Raw genomic sequence first — 16,988 nt, 5'->3', positions numbered from 1 at the left:
ACACATACAGTATTTCACAAAAGGGAATTTTGTATTTCTTTACATGGCCCAACCTCGCCTTACGAAGACAGCTGGCCTAAAGCGGCATTTTTCATTCATAAATATGTGAACAGCGGGCATCCGACCCTCTGAATCATTGTATTATATATTTACAATTATCCTATCGGAAGGCACAGCTATGCGGGGGTGCACACAAATAGCGAGTGTAGCACTCCCTGTCACACATCAGCCAGACTGTGCTCATCTGGAAAATTAGCCATATCGGATCTAAAGCAGAGTTAGCGTATGCTACACGCTAGCACTGGATTTGCGCCAGTCACAAAATAGTGTCTATTGTGTCCCTCCACCTCAGTAGCATTAACTTGTAGGTCTGGTGACATGCACGTCTACACGATCAGTCCATCACCTTCACCCTCAACTTTTTTAGCAAGGCAATGGTCATCTTGGAGGTGTGTTTGGGGTTGCTATCATGTCAGAACACTCGTGTGGCCCAGTTCCCGGAGTGAGGAGATCACGCTCTGCTTGCTCTGAAGCTCGCCTTGCTTTACTGTAGGCAAGACACACTGACATACGCTTGAAACCATCTGAACCCAATTTCAAAAGTTTATCTTCAGGACATGGTTCCAGTAATCTGTATCCTTAGTCTGTTTGTCTTTAGCAAATTGTCTGCAGTCTTTCTTTAGAATAGGCTTCCTTCTGGGAAGACAGCCATACAAACACACATGATGGAGTGTGTGGTGTATGCTCTGAGCATTTACAGGCTGACCCACCACCCCTTTCAACCTCTGCAGTAGCGCTGGCAGCTTTCATATGTCTGTGTACCAAAGACGATTTCTGGATAAGACACGCTGGAAGTACTCTCAAAATGTCAGTCTTAGTCTTTTTTGTTTTTAGGTCTGATTCTGCGTAGGCTACCCTGCTCAATTTCCGGTGCATGACTTTTTAAAATGATTTTTGACAGAAGCATCTAGTGATATGTCATTGACAAAGTAGCATTTTGAATACAGTCACACTTCTAATTTCTGTTGTGTTTTGATGGCCTACTTCTAGGCAAACACAGCAAATATATGCAGATTGTGTTGATTTTTGTTGCAGTCCAATTACAGATGTCGTTTGAAATGAAACCTCGAGGGAGCATGGCGCAGCTTTAATTGACTGGATCACATAAGCTCTTGGGAAATAGCCCCCACGCCCTCTCCTCCAAAATCCCCTCTTGCTGCTTCAGAATCAAGGACAGCTATTTTTTTTTTTTTGTGACACACCTCCCAGGATCTGCAGCTGCCAGGTGTAGCTGTGAGTGAATGGGAGGCAGGTGCATCCTGCAAATGTGGAACATTGTCTGTGTTACAGGCAGCTCTCGTGGCATGCAGGGTTTTCTCACTGGGTACAATGTGAGCCCCGAGGGAAGAACGCTACTCTGAAGGCAGCGTCCATGGGAGGAGTCTTACATAACCACTCGTATAATGTCAATGAAAACTGCTCATTTCAGAGGAGCATGAATAACGTGATGCAGTGTGATTCGTACTGTATGTGAGCGTTGGTGCAGCGGTCCAGTGTGGTCACAAAGTTAGGTAAAACTCCAAAAGTTTGGTTTTCACAATCACTGTAAGGGAGGTATTAAACTTGAGCAACAGTGCAATGGTTTAGCAACATACAATATAATTGTATTCATATAACGCATTTCACAACAGCTACAGCTGTAACGAAGCACTTTACATACAACAAGAAAATAGCCATAATATAACAAGTGAAAGCAATACATGAACACAAAACACTATACAATACCTCACTCAAAATGTTATGTTATTGAGTTACTGCTTGTCCTGCATGTCATTCCAAATCCGCAAACAATGATTAGGCCTACTCATGTTTGTAGTACAGTATAGGGCAGTATGAGATCCTATGTAAGTGCAACCACGCCATGTCTGCCATCTAGTGGTGAATGGTGATATTACAAATTAAAACTACAGTCAATGCATATTCGCAGATTGGCACCCACAAATTTACATATTTATACAATTTTTTTTTTTTTTTAGTTTCTTATCCCTTTTTCCCTCAATGTCCCCCCTTATTTCATGGAAAGCGTGCATTTAATGTGTGTTAATTTTTTTTTCCCTTTCTTGTGTTTGGGTTTGTATATTTTTTATTGGGGCCAAGGGGCCACTCAGAGTGTGGCCCGGGAGCCGCCAGTTGCCCATCGCTGAAAGGCTCGCCTATAAGGCTTGAGTGTATGTATAGCTCCCGCTCCCATGAATGATTTTTTTCCAATCCCAATGCAATCTGTCGGTGCACTCCCACTCCCACCGCCACGCAGTAGGGGTGGGCGATACTGGGAATTTTGGTATCGATCCGATACCAAGTAAAGAAAGGCTAGTATCAGCCGATACCGACACAATACTGATACTTTTTGCTGCTTGGATATATGTATTATTTTTTAGCAAATAACTACAATGCAAACTTTAACAGTATAAAAAATTAAACTACTTCTACTACAACTGTTTCAGAACAAAAGTCAAGAGAGTCAAACCAAAAAAAGCAGCAATGTAATGAAAATACAAATATAACAATGTCAACGTGACAACTATAATACCTTCCATTGCACAATCTTTTGAAAATAAAATCAGAAAGTGCAAATAGTGTAAACAATACAATGTGAAAACCTTTAACACTGACGCCCGAGTTGTGTGCGGGCAGCGTGGGATCGATTCCCGCTCAGTGACAGTGTCTATGTGTGCCCTGCGACTGGCTGGCGACCAGTCCGGGGTGTAGTCTGCCTTCGCCCGTTGACGGCTGGGATAGGCTCCAGCAACTCCCCGCGACCCTGTATAGGATAAGCGGTTTGGAAAATGACATGACATGACATGACTGTTAAAAATAAAATACTTCTACTACAACAACTATAGTTGATTTTTTTTTGGCTGAAAAGCCAAAGAGTACATTGTCTCTATGTCTGCCAGAGTACATTGTCTCTATGTCCACAGGGGTGTTCTGACTTGGGGATCTCCCCCCTCCTCCTCCTCCCTCAACTTCTTCGCTTGCAGCTCGTTGCTCTCTGTAGGGTGAGCTTTTTTCAAATGTTTGTGTAAATTTGTGGGGTTACCACAGTAGCGGAGCACTTCATTACACAAATCACACTTGGCACTGTCCTTTTCTGTTTTTGTAAAAAAAAGTCCACACCGCGCTCCGCTTCTTGTTTGGCTCTGCCATTGCTTTAGGTTCCGGCTGCTCTCTCACTCCCGTCACCCTCTCTAACAGGGAGGGGCTAAAAGTGTGCCTGAGTCACTTACTCAGGCAGAGACTAGCAGAGAGTAGCAGGAGGCGCGCGGCGAGAGAGGGGGGGGCGGCGCTTTGAGCGAAGTATCGAATTCAGGACAATAGTATCGATCCGATCCAAGTACTTGCTTAGTATCGATAACATTGATATTTGGATCGACCCGCCCACCCCTACCACTGAGCGTCTTGCCCCGCGCACGCGCCTGTGTGGGGTGCGAGAGCGCGCAGCCAGCCAGTAGTCAAAGCTCCATTGAGTGACTGAGGTGAGGAGCGAGCAAGCACACGAGGATGATGCCTCTTTTACTTGCCTTTCGCGCCACTCGGGCACCCTCGTTGTCTCGCTGTCGGCCTTTTGGGCAGGACGACTCTGATCGTTTATTTGATACTCGTCGATAATCTTACGACACACGATCTTCTGCGTCGCTTAGGGAGACAAAGAGGAGTCCGTCGGAGGTGATGTGTGTTGTCTCCAGGGCTCCTTCATCATTTTTACAGTGGCCGACCCCTTTTTCTTACTTTGGACTGTTGGACAGATGCCGAGAAGCCACTTCTTGTAAGAATATGAAGACCTCGTGTGGCGATTGAGCTGCTGGAAGGACGCTCTAAGCGTGTCGTCAAAGGTAAGAAACAAACAGCACCGCACATGTCAGTTGAGTGATAAAATGCTACGATGATGATGGTGATGATGATGATGATGGTGATGATGATGATGATGATTGTAGTAGTTGTAGGATTCGAGCAGTAAGTAGGCTATAGGCTCCAGCCCAAACAGGTGGTGTCCTGCATCCGACGCGAAGACACGTGAACGAACGCAGCATTCCAGCATACAGTGAGCTAATCTGACCTATTTGTCTGATTGCATTCAAATCGATTTTTGTTGCATGCAAGATGAAAAATGACACAGTTGAGAGGTGAAAACGCACGGACAGCACACCATCCGTGCGCCGCCGTGCTGGGTTCTGGACGATAATCTCACATTTGATAGTTGTGGGGAAATACTCCATCGGCAACAAATAAACCAGGTAGTGACTTTTCAACAGATAGCTGCTCAACAGGAAATGTGCTCTCAGAGTCAGAAACAAATGTACTCTTTTTTGATGCTGTTTAAACCACGGTTTAAAATGTTTCAATTTGAAGTGTGAGACTCAAATTTCAACATTCAGCACGTGCACTGCCATAAGTTTTGTGTTTTGTTATTGACACCTTTCATGACAACAATAAGAATAATTATACTGTACCTGTCAGGGAATATTCAACGTTACACTGCTGTTACTACGGGGCATAGCCAACATACAGCCATGAGAATTTATACGTATCAGTGCAATGTTACTACAGGTCAAAGTGATGGTTAAGTTTAACTTTTGTATTTGTATTTTTTGGAGAACCCTGACCAATATCACTGTGTTTATATTTGTAGTGTACTGTTCTACTGTACACAGGGCACTGGCATACAGTTTCGCCTGATTCCGGTTTGAGGATATCTGATTCCACGTACTTTTTTTTCCCCCCTTTAAACTATTATATCCTGCTCTTATTGTGTCACTTGAACTCTTGACGATTTAGGATACTAAAGTGATAGTAATTCAGTGTTGCTAACTTTTAATTATAACTATTAAGCATCTTTTCCAACCCTTCAAGTGGCGAGCAACAAACTAGTTGACTTTTTATGGTGTTACTGGAGACTTTTAGAGCCTCTGAGTCTCACTCCAGAGCAGATGTTCACCCGTGTCCAGACTGTGAATGAAACTTGCTTGTACAAAGCCACCAAACCGTCAAATTACACTTTGTCAATTAGTGTAGCAGATTCCTGCATATGACGCACGTAGCAAACACATCGCACAAAGCAAATATCACTTGTTCCCACGTCAATAACATTCAAGTCCTGTATCTTCAGGTTGTCAGAAACTAATGCAGGTAACACTGTAAAATAACCCTAATATATGCTTAAAATGCAGCTGTGCTTACCTTTCGGCTTTGACATGATAGTGCTACTGTGCGATCTGGTGTCGGTCCAAGTCATGGGCGGAGAAATTCAGTATGGGGCGGTAATTATGCAAATTAGCCCCCACTAATAGGCAATGCCTCTCACGTCCAAACTAGCGAGCAGCTCAACGGTTGGTTTATAGGCTGTAACAAATGAACAAACTATTGCCTCTTTCATTTGAAAAGGAGGGTTTTAAGATATGGTGTGACTCGCCCTTTGAACAACCTGATCTTCTACCGATCTTAAATCAGGCTAACTCTGGCATTATCAAGATTTGTATCCCCCACCAATGTTCATTAATATGCAGTGGCTCTGTCAAGTAAGCAAACACATGATGCCAGATGATCATTTAGACCCACCAAGTGATCCAATGCAGTTACTCCTCTCCATTTCATGTTCTTGTTGACGAAGACCACGATGAGGAGAGTTATGTTATCGCTATGAAAATGTGAAAGTGTCGACATGTCAGCAACCATAGCAGGAGACATTCATGTAAATGCAGAGGCCATTAGTGCGCTGCAGATAGAGTGGATGTCATGCGGCCATGCAAGCTGCAGATCACGTGACGCGGGCGCCTCCACCGCCGAGCTCAGTGTTTCACGGGGCATGTGTGACATTTTGTGTGTCACACGTTTGCCTCTGATATTTTGTGTTCACGCTGTGCTTGCCTTCACTTGGACACAGAACACGCAGACCACAATTCGCATGGCGTTGCTTACATCAAGGGGTTTGTTTTCATGGCTCTTTGTTATCTGTGCCAGAAAGGGGAGGTTTCTCTTTGTTTGAAACCTGTTTGAATTACACATTTGTCAACTACAAATGTTAAGAACAAACAAACAAAAATAATCTTTTTTTTTTTGTTCATACACAACAACAGCGCTTTTGAACGGAAACATTTGGAAACTCATTCACTGCAATCCATCCATTTACTACCACCACCACCGATGAATATATTTGTCAAGTACTTTTCTTCAATGGGTAGGCGTGAAAGAGGGTCACGCCAAGCTTGTCTGTGAAATTCACGTCTATAAACCACTGCAATGACTAACAGATTCCTGCATCACTTTGGATTATAAATCAGTACAGCTTTTGAGTTGAAAATAAAGATTAGGGGTGATTAGGTGGCGATTAGGTGATTAAGGGTCAGCTTGTCATGTCAATTATGAGAAAGAGAAATGGTAACACGTTGGAAATCTGTCAGGTTTAGGCACCTTACACTTGAACAGAGTATGTACATGCATGGTATTAACAGAATATATGAACTTGGTAGAAATTGTGTATCATGAGAAAAGATGACGCTGTTCTTGGAGTGAATGGTGAACGCCATGTAAAAATGCCACACTCAATCCATGCAGTGATTCAGCTACGCTTATGGCGTGTTTCTTAGTTATATATCAGTAAATTGGTTATTTTCAACCAAAAGGCCCTTCTCTGTCTTTTTTTTTTGTTGTTTCATAGTTTGAGGTTTCACAAAAGTTCAAGAAAAAAATTGTGCCAACCTCATTGTTCAGCTTGACATAAATTGACATGACCCTCCAGGAGTTGAATGTACTTTCTCAGGCTTCTGTGCCACACATTCATGCACTCCTGGAAGGATTCTTCTGGAAATCTACACAGGTCCGTCATCAGGGCCTTCCTCACGTAGACGACTTTTTTCAAAATGGGCCTTCTTGATGACTCCCTTGAGCGCGGTAAAGAGGAAAAACAAAGTTTGGTTGAGTCGGGAGATTGCTCCAGTACAGCAATGTTCTTCTTGACCGGGAATTGTCAGATGCTCAGGGTATTGTGAATAGGGGTGTTGTTATGGTGAAGCAACCATGAGTTGTCCTGCCACAACTCTCACCTCGCACTGAAAGAAGCCAAGACTGGACTGTCAATGTCTTTGCAGATGTGCTGGTTTGCCAACATTGAACATTGGGAAAATACAAAGTTTGTGGTTTGGGTATGAAGTATATCTTGTGTAACAACCAGTCCTGGGACTTTTCTGACAAAACCTGTATGCAAACATGCCTTTAGTTGTTAGCAAATATTTCCCTTGGCACTGATTAAGGGCACGGACAGCGATTGTACTTATTTTAGTGTGAACCCCGAAGTTTCTCAACACTTTCGTTAATATTTGCGACATCTGCAGGAGGTGTACATCTATGAATATGGACATTCTGTTGCTGAATCCAATTCAGATTTTCCAGCCCAGTTGGAGGTCTGTGCTCAACTGAGTGCTATTCTTGTTGCCCAGCCTGTGGCGGTGATGATGATAATAAGGCCATAAGCACAGTGCATGTTTTTATAAATAACAGACTTGGGGAAATTCTAATGCTAGGAATGGTCGGTGTGTGCTGAGACGAAAAAACCCTGTGCCATCTGGCTAGCAGTGATCCCGCCTCACTCTTAGCTTGAGGTAACTTTACATAAACAGGAAGAAAGCCTCGGGTTACATGATGGAAAATTCTGCGACTTCCTCTGAGAAGCTGGTGACTATAACAAAGTGTTATCAACTGTCCCGCAGGGATAGCGAACACCATATTGTATTCTGGCATGCGTCTTCAACACATAATGATTAGGAGATTGTCATCTTGCACCTTTGTGTTGTCCTCACATAAATAGCAGCTTATTAAAACAAATAAAGAGTGGAAGCTGCACACAATCAGATTATTCACAGTGGTTGCCTTTTAACTATAGTCTCATAGCCCAACTCAATAAAAGACAAAATGATCTCGCTAATAGTCCAGAGGACTTTATGTTCATTGCAGAGAGTAAAAGCGAGCTGGGGCAATTAAATTCAAAGGGAAGAGTACCTCTGTGTACAATACTGGTGATATTTCCTCTAGATCATTTAATCAGGACGCATGTTCCATTTAATGATATGTTCCCAAGTGACTTGAATCAAGTGCTTGCAGTATGGGAACATCCGCTGTGTCATAGCTGATTCATTAGTTGAAGATGTATGCTTTTATTTGACCTCACTCTTGTTTAATGAGCAGACTGGGATAAAGGAGTGGGTCAGGTTTCAGCGTTCACATATGAGTGCCTCAATTTCATATTCAAAATGGTGTCTACTTCTGAAATAAGTAAAACCAGCAGACTTAAGCAACAATACGCAATGTTTTTACTTTTGAATTAACACCTTTAAATGAGCAGGTTTGTGGAATAATTACAGGTCGGAAATCATTATCTGTGTCATTGCCTTGGTGAGTCCAGAACTCCTGCTCTAGTTGTCTAACATAATGGTGGACCAGCCAGGCCATCCCTCGTGTTGTATGTAGCATTAGCCTCAATGCCAACATTTCTGTCAAGTTGTCTGTCTATTAAATGCACTGTGTGTGTCATCCTGAGAGAGTCATCAAGCGAGTCACAGCCCAAAGGCAGAAAGGACGGAGGGAGAGAAACATCGAGGAAAATGAATTCCTCAAGGTTAGGGCTGGGCCGATAATTCGATATCGATATGTATCGCGATTGACACGTGATCGATATCAATAGAAAATGCCTTCGATAAAACGTTCGATGGAAAAAAAAGAAAAACAAACCCTATCGCAGCATGGTGCGTGATGTAGGCAGCGCGCTTCCGCCTCCAAACATGAAGAAGAATCGTTTGAAATAAAGAAGAAGCAGCTGTTAAACCAACGAGGAAGAAGCTGTTAACTCAACGGAGCATGCTTGCGGGCCCGGCGGCCGTGCGCTACGCTCGCGGGGCCGGCGGCCGTGCGCTACGCTCGCGGGGCCGGCGGCCGTGCGCTATGCTCGCGTCCAGCGAGCGAGGGCCGTAACTTTGCTCAAATAAATGACCACTCGACTCAGTACAACTCTTACAATTAAATTATATTATGCATGATATCCCTATTAAAAACCTGTGGATGGAGCCATGGTGTACAAGTAGAGTAGTTCTTGTCTCTGACATGCTAGCAGTAGTTAGCCTTATCCGACACCGGCATCGCACTCAAGGTAAAATCAAGCAAGTAAAATATGAATGGACTATGGCAATAATGAGTCCGCTAAAAAGATAAAGTAGTCCTAAGACGGTTGGTCAACGATGATGTATGCACTGCAAGAGAGTATTCGTTCACTTAGATTGGATGAACATTAAATGAAGGCTAATATATGTGTCAACAACTGCTTTGGGGTAGACCTACTGCAAATAAGCATTTGCAATGCACAAACTGCACATTACACTACATAACGATGTACAAAAAACAGTTAACTGTTGTTTAAAGGTAAGGTTTCAAACAAAATCAATAATTATCAATATTGACTGATATGAAATACTTAGATTGTGACAGTTTTTCAAACATTTCTCAGCCCTTCTAAGCACATTATCTTTAAGATGGAGTTTATTTAATCTTTATATCGACCAGTTTATTTCACTCTTTCATAGTTACATTGACCTCTTATTAAAGGTTAAATATTATGTTAAAATAAGGTAACCTAAATGTATTTTTCTTCGGGTCATTATTTTCAATAGTTGACAAAAAAGAAAAAAAAATCAATATATATTGATATCGACCAATATGAAACACTGATATCGTGATATATTTTTCAGTCATATAGCCCAGCCCTACTCAAGGTACTATGGGACGATCTCAAGGAGAGGCTTGCCAAGCTACGGCGGGCAGAGAGACTCAGGAAAAGGAAGGAGAAGGTCCTTCCCTTTGGAATGTCCTTCCATTCAATCTTAGGCAAGCCCCCTATCTGTCCATTTTTAAAATTCGTTTGAAAACACATTTCTATTCTTTGGCCTTTGATCTGACTTGAGACTGGCACTTTTCTGCTGTTTTCCGGTGTCTACTGTATATAGTAATTTGTGTTTTAATGTATTGCTTTCACTTGTTATATTATTGCTATGTAGTTATTGTAATGTAAAGTGCTTTATTACAGCTGTAACTGTTATCAAATGTGCTATATGAATAAAGTTGTATTGTATTGTATTATATTTGGATTTGAATGTGAGATCTAAAATTAAGCATATAGCTAAACCTTCATAGGCTAAAAATGTGTGTGGTTGAATCAGTGTCATGCATAGATGTCGACGAAAGTGAATTTTTAAACTGAACATGTAGCGGAAAAAATGTCATGGTGGCAATATGGTGACGATACAACAAAAAAAGAACTGAACACAAGCGGCGTTGTTCCGATTCTTTCGATCACATGTTGCAATATTGTTTTACTAAAAAGGATAACAGCAAACCAAACACGTGTTTCGCCCTCACTCAAGAGTGGGAAGACATGATGCCCTTTACTCCAAATGACAAGATGACATCATGGAGAAATACACACCATAAATAACAGCCATTTGCCCAGGGGACTCAAGTAAGTGTCTCCAGCTGCTCAATAAGGATAATAATTAACTTAATTGTTATCCTTATTTACCATCTGAAATGTATGTGGTAATGCATGTGTTTTTCTCAAGTATGTTACTGTATGTAAGCTGGTCACTTGTGTACATGAAAAAAAGCTGACCGTTGGGCTGGTTGTAACATTCTTTCTTTGGAGCCTCAAAGGGGTCGTACAGTTTATAAGAATCGTAATGGCGCTTAATCACATGTGAGACCAATTCAGGCCAAATTCAGGGTGCAATGTGATCACATAGAGTGGAATTGTGTGTCAGATTGGATTGGAAGTCTTAGCTATGGGGTGGTGAAATGCCATTTCGTGCAAACTGTAGGGAGCAACAGTTGCAGAAAACCTCCAAAAATCATGCCCCTTGGCCGCTGTTAGTCTTTTTGCGGGACAGTGGGTTAGCAAGCAGGTCCTGCACATGATTGGTTATGCATGAAGGCCCCTCTGCTGGACTCTGATAACAAGCTAATGAGCACCAGATTGATTGTGTGGTGACCTCTGAGGACCAACCTAATCCCTTCTCCTGTGAAGGAGAGCTCTTCTGTGACTGTGTGTGTGGGTGACACCGAGCACCACATGAAAAGCTGCAATCCCACGGTTCTTCTATACATTGAAGTATCATTGTAGTATACTCTTAATAGTTGGGAATGATCCCCTCTAAAGACACAAAATGACTCTGGTAATTCGGATTCCTACAGCTGGCAACACAATGCAATGTTATTATATTGCCCATTCAAACATTGTAAAACACATCTGATAGGTACGTAGCAAAAATTTGTCTTAGACTTTGCACAGTATTATATAAATATTTTTGGCTCCCGTTAAAGGGGGGAAATCAACCCAAACATATCGTTTTCAAGAATATGTCGTATGCAAGCCCACTAGTTGAAACAAGGCATTCTGATAAATATTGCCTTTGTGGAATAAGACTTAATCCATCCGTTTTTAGCCATCTCTGGGGGCGGCCTGAAAATGACATCACAACTACCCACCCATGCTCTCATTTGTCGATCTCGCGCTGGGACCCCAGGGTGGAGGTTGTATTTTTTATTTTATTTATTTATTTATTTTTTTCTCTCAGCTGGTAGTCGGAAACGCCAAAGGAAGCCTGTTTAAAATGATAGTCGGACCGGCCTATAGACGATTACTATTTGGTCCAGCTGGACAAAATGGCGGCTAAACAGACGGCGGAAGGGTACCACAGATGTAGGTGGAAGGTGATAAACGGACGGACATTTTTAGTAAAATGCTCAGCTCTGCTTTTTTACACAGCTCACAAATTAATCGATCAGGATAATCTTGGAGACACATTTGATAATCTAGCCTAATCGGGGAGAAATGCTCAAAATAAGACTCATTATCAGTATGTGTGTCATTTAAGGGGCTTCAAATAAGATTTCATATCTGTCAGCAGGAATTCATGTGACTTTTTATCTCTAGTCACTGCTTATGGTGTTTTGTTTATTAAAAAATGCACAAACAGACATTTTGTGCAGTGCTAAAAAAACAAATCATCGTCAGTGATGTGACTTGTCAAGCAACATCAACCAGCGTTTTCAAGATTTCGTATCTTTGACTCCAGAGTAACATCATTCTTTGTTTTGCAACGCCTTTTTTGGGGAGGGAGGCAGAAATGATTGTCATTTCAAAGCTAGCTGTAGCCACTAAAGCTAATTGAATAAATGCACTTGTTCTGCCACCACATGTCAAAGAGACCCCCCCATCTGCCGTGTTGACAAGTGGGTTGTTCCAGCATATTTCATCAGGTCTAAACATGAATTATTTACAGTGACTTTTCTCTGAAGTCATTCTTCGCAAAGATCGTCTGTTTGTGGTGACTCCATGCGTCTCTGTTATCGTTCAGCACTTTGAAGTTGGAGAGAGAAGTCTTGTAATTGTCAGTGCTCCGTCTTGGGGGTGGCAAAATATTGGAGGCCCATGGGGATTGTGGGTGATCAAACTGTTACCGGTAATTTAAATTGCAAGGAGGCAATCAGCCAAGACTTTCAAATTCAAGATCTGCTTCTGACTCCACTGCTATTACCAAGGCATTGCACGGGCCTACTGAGGACTTGGAAGTTATGTTGCCATCAAGTCACACAGTTCACCTTCTGATGGTACAGTTTGGAATGGCAAATGCTGATGCGGTTAGTCAGTTAGTTAGTGGGGGGGTTAGGGTTTAGGGGTAGGGAGGGCTTGCGAGTTGAAGTTGGTCAAATTTTGTATGATGGAAATGCAAACGGAAGCGAACGGACTGGCCTATAGGCGATTACTAATAGATGGATGGCGGAAGGGTACCTCGGCTGCAGGTGGAAGGCGATAAACGGACCGGGAAATTTTGGAAAAATGCCCAGCTCTGATAAAAACCAGGATTGAAGGGGATTTGAAATGTAATAATCTTCAGCAAAAATGTTTTGCTGAAACACTTCCCATTATCCATCCATCCATCCATCCATCCATCCATCCATCCATCCATTTTCCAAACCGCTTATCATTCCTCTGCTTACAAATTTAAAGTGTCAAACTAAATAGTGGGACGCTGGTGGTCAACAGTGGAATAGCACCCAAAATAAATGGGAGGAAGAATGAAACGGTTACAAATTACATAAAAAACCCTGTGAGATAGCAGGAGGAGAGGGGATTTTACTGTTGTCAGTCAGGATAGGTGATGGACGGTGCAGAACAGGGATGGGCAACCGGCGTGCCCGAACTGGGATTGACCTCGATTCATTTTTGAAAATTATTCTTATCTTTTTTAAATGTTTCCTATATGTAATTGATCAGTTATAAGATGTAATAACACTATTCACCACTAGATAGCTGACTTACTACTGCTCCCACTGTGTCTGTTCAATCAGAATGGTCGGTGAAAAAAACTGTGTGCGTTCACATTAAGGCAACGTGATTAGTCCGCATTGAATGTAATAGCTGTTGACAACCCTCATTGATCACGCAAGTCGGATGTATGGGAGCGTTTTGCAAACATAGTCAATGAACACGCTATCTCCGCAAAGGCTAACTTCAAAATAAGATTACCAAATAATACATTGAGTCATTGATGCCAATGCATTAGCCTTAGTAAACTTACTCTGAAGTTGACCAGCGTGGTGGTGTAATGGCTACCTTGACTTACGTTTTCGCAATGCCATCCCAAAATCATATTCAGTAGCTAATTTAGGATGCTAACAAACCGCTAGTTAATTACACTGTCATTGTATGATACGGCACAAGTCCCCGCCGTGAGTTGCCAAAAACATTGTCTTCCATTTATTTTATAAAAAAACACTTTTCCTCATTGAATAATTTTAAGAAAACATTCAGCTCAAAATGTCTGGCAGGATATCTTGTTATCTTATACACTGTACCACATATAAAATAAGAATGTATCCTGCCTTATATTGCATTAAGTTGCGTTACGCAACGTTAAGTTACGTACGTTACGTTAAGTAACGGCTATACTAGACATGAGGAGTTGATTGTTTTTATGGTTTGTTTTTTTTATGGACAAAAGCGTGTTATAAAATAAATGAAGACTAAATTGTTTTTATCTTTTTTTTTTTTTTTTTGCTGATCTGGCCCTTACATCCGATGCGTGACTCAAAATACATGACTGATCCGAACTGTGACTTATGTGATCCGTTGAACCACTAATGAGTACCAACGCCAATCTCCTGCTACTCATGTGAGTAACTCATGAAAAAAATTATGTGCACCCTTGCCAATAGAGTCTGTCCCAGCTGACTAGAGCAAAGGGGAAGCATGACAAGAGCATTCGGGGGGAATTAATTGATCCCATGCCAGGCCGCTGCTATTAAGTCAGCTATGATAACCACTTTACTACCAGTGGTCCTACTGGATATTTATCTCAGTCTGATAAGATTCATTTGTAATGCAGTTTCTTTTCTCATCTCACTTATATAATTGCCCCTCAAAGTTACATATAAAAGAATACAGTGCCACTCCCCAAAAACTAGCCCTGAGTATGTATTTTTTTAACTTAAAGCAACACAACATTTCCACTCACATACGTACATCACTAACAATCCACAACAAACTAAGAAAAAGGGTCGTCATTGGAGATTCTTAACTTGGAGGACTTTTTTTTCTACTTTTGCTGTAACTGCTATGCTGCTGGCAAAACAGAATTTCTGCATCTGGTTCAAGCTGTGGTAGAGCAGCTTAGACCCTCACCAGCACCTGGAGACCTCTGGATCAAAGCTGGGGATTTTTTTTTTACATCCCCTTCCTGGTTTGATGTCTTGAATGCTTTGTGATAGTTTTTTTTTTTTTTTTTTTAACATATTGTGTGTGTTTGCTTTGATCTAAAACCGGAGTGAATATTGGTCGAGTGTTGTTTGTTTTGGGGCTCAATAGAGCTTTTCAGTTATATGCTTTAGCAGAGAGAAATGTTTTTATTGAAATAGTTAATTATATGTGTTTTGAAGTAACTATGACAACGTGTCAACTTGTAAGTGTTGAGCTGCTATATCACGATTTCCACCCACAATAGTTTTATTTACTTTTGGCCAAATTACAAAAGTGGATGGTCTGGTGTGTGTGATTTTGTGAACTGTCACTGCAGTGTGAACAGCAAATTGTAATTGATTATTTGCACTATGCTCAATTTGCCATCCCGAATGGCTGGTATTGGACAGGAGGTTCATGCTGTGTGAAGTAGAGACCCCACTAGCTGCAGCAGATGGTAGTGCTGTCAAAAAAGACGGTTGTGATTTCTTACAGAATAGTAATTGTGTTACGCGGTAGGCTGGAAGTGGTAGGACCCAAGAGCAGACAGATGCTAAAGTAACAAACAAACTTTATTAAGAAAAGATTCAAAGTAACAAAGAGACTGAGGACCGGGCGTAGCAGCGGCTGAGCTCTCAAGACTTGGGGCTGTTCCTTAGCAAGAGACAAGATGTTCTGGCGAGGAGTAGAGATTTGACCGGAGGCTAAATACTGGATGAGTGATGGAGAACAGGTGTGAGCTCAGCACACCTGTGCACGCCCGGTCCTGAAAAAAACAGAAACCAGCACAAGTAAAGGGAACTACAAATTATTCAAAATAAAAGGGAACAGCAGACTACTCACAACAAATTGTGTTTATCCATCCATCCATCCATCATCGATACCGCTTACCCTCACAAGGGTCGCGGGGTGTGCTGGAGCCTATCCCATCTGTCTTCAGGCAGTAGGCGGGGGACACCCTGAATCGGTTGCCAGCCAATCGCAGGGCACACAGAGACAAAAATCAAATTGTGTTTATTTGACAGCTTAATAGCAAATTTTCCTCAGAGATGGCGTCATGTGTCCCTAAATGTATTTTTGACACAGATTTAGAAAAATGTCTTTACTTTTTTTTTCGAGCACATCAGGTTTTTGAGCTTGCTCAATACGGATTCTACCATGCATTGTAATTTGTAGCTACCATGTTTTAGAAAAAAAATCCACCTGTTGCTGAACCTAACCCGTAATTAATAAATGTTACTAATATATTACTATATTACATATTATATTGTTGTTATTGTATTATTATGAAAGCCCGATGTGCTAGAGAAATAACAAGGGCAGATTCAGAATCAGCAAAAAAAAATCATAGAATCTAGAATAGTCAACATGCATTTCTGATTAATCAGTTTTTTTTTAGAAATTGTTGACCGTGTTATCATTCACTTTTTATAAGTTAATATTTGCTGTATGGAGACTCACCTTTTTAAAGCAACAGCAGGCTGTGACTGCTATAGGACTTTTTTTTTTGTAATTAAGCTTTGGGGTGAGCACAAATTTTGCCTAGTAACATGCGCCCACTATTTGTTGTCTGTGTTGAATATAAAGCCCCTATCCTACTGAGTGGTGAACAGTTGTGAAGGCAGCAAATGTTGCACTCTTGTCAGGGTTCATTAGGCTTCGTTGCATAATGTTTTATGCAGGCCCACTAGTTGAAACACAGCAATTCTGATTAATATTGTGTTTGTGGAATATGAGTTAAGCAACAAAATCCACCAATTTTTAGCCATTTCTGGGGGCGGCCATTTTGTCACTTCTGTCGACTGAAAATGACATCACAGATGCTCAGGGCTCAGATAACGATCAATCATAGCTCAGCTTCAGGAAACAGGTGAGCCGTGATTGGTGGAGGGTCTGTGATGTCATTTTCAGTCGACGGAAGTGACAAAATGGCCGCCCCCTGAGATGGCTATAAACGGCTGGATTTTGCTTCTTAACTCATATTTCATATTAATCATATTGCCTTGTTTCAAAAAGTGGACCTGCATATAACATATTCTTGAAAAAAAAACATGTTGGGGTTGACTTTTCTTTTAAGTATACATTTTGTACATTACCCCTTTTATTTTATTATCATTAATATATTTTTCTGAACATCCATCCAGCCTTCCATTTT

At 41.5% G+C, this 16,988-nt stretch overlaps 1 protein-coding gene across 3 annotated transcripts in view; it reads left to right on the top strand.

The window, feature by feature from the left end:
• The first annotated feature begins 3,328 nt into the window (after positions 1-3,328).
• Positions 3,329-16,988, top strand: part of gpr153 (G protein-coupled receptor 153) — a 41,197-nt gene continuing 27,537 nt past the window's right edge. The window contains exons 1-2 of one of the 3 annotated variants that reach the window (XM_086052255.1): positions 3,329-3,536; positions 3,807-3,893. The gene's annotated coding sequence lies outside the window, so the exon portion shown is untranslated. Of the gene's footprint in view, positions 3,894-16,988 lie in introns of all 3 variants that reach the window. The other 2 variants (XM_086052248.1, XM_086052240.1) reach the window with 2 other exon arrangements.

The sequence above is a fragment of the Filicampus tigris genome, chromosome 1 (assembly GCF_054856515.1).
Source record: "Filicampus tigris isolate MCC_2025a chromosome 1, RoL_Ftig_1.0, whole genome shotgun sequence".
NCBI classification, from domain to species: domain Eukaryota; kingdom Metazoa; phylum Chordata; class Actinopteri; order Syngnathiformes; family Syngnathidae; genus Filicampus; species Filicampus tigris.
The sequence above is the reverse complement of the archived record's forward strand: the minus strand, read 5'-3'. Positions and strand labels throughout refer to the sequence as shown.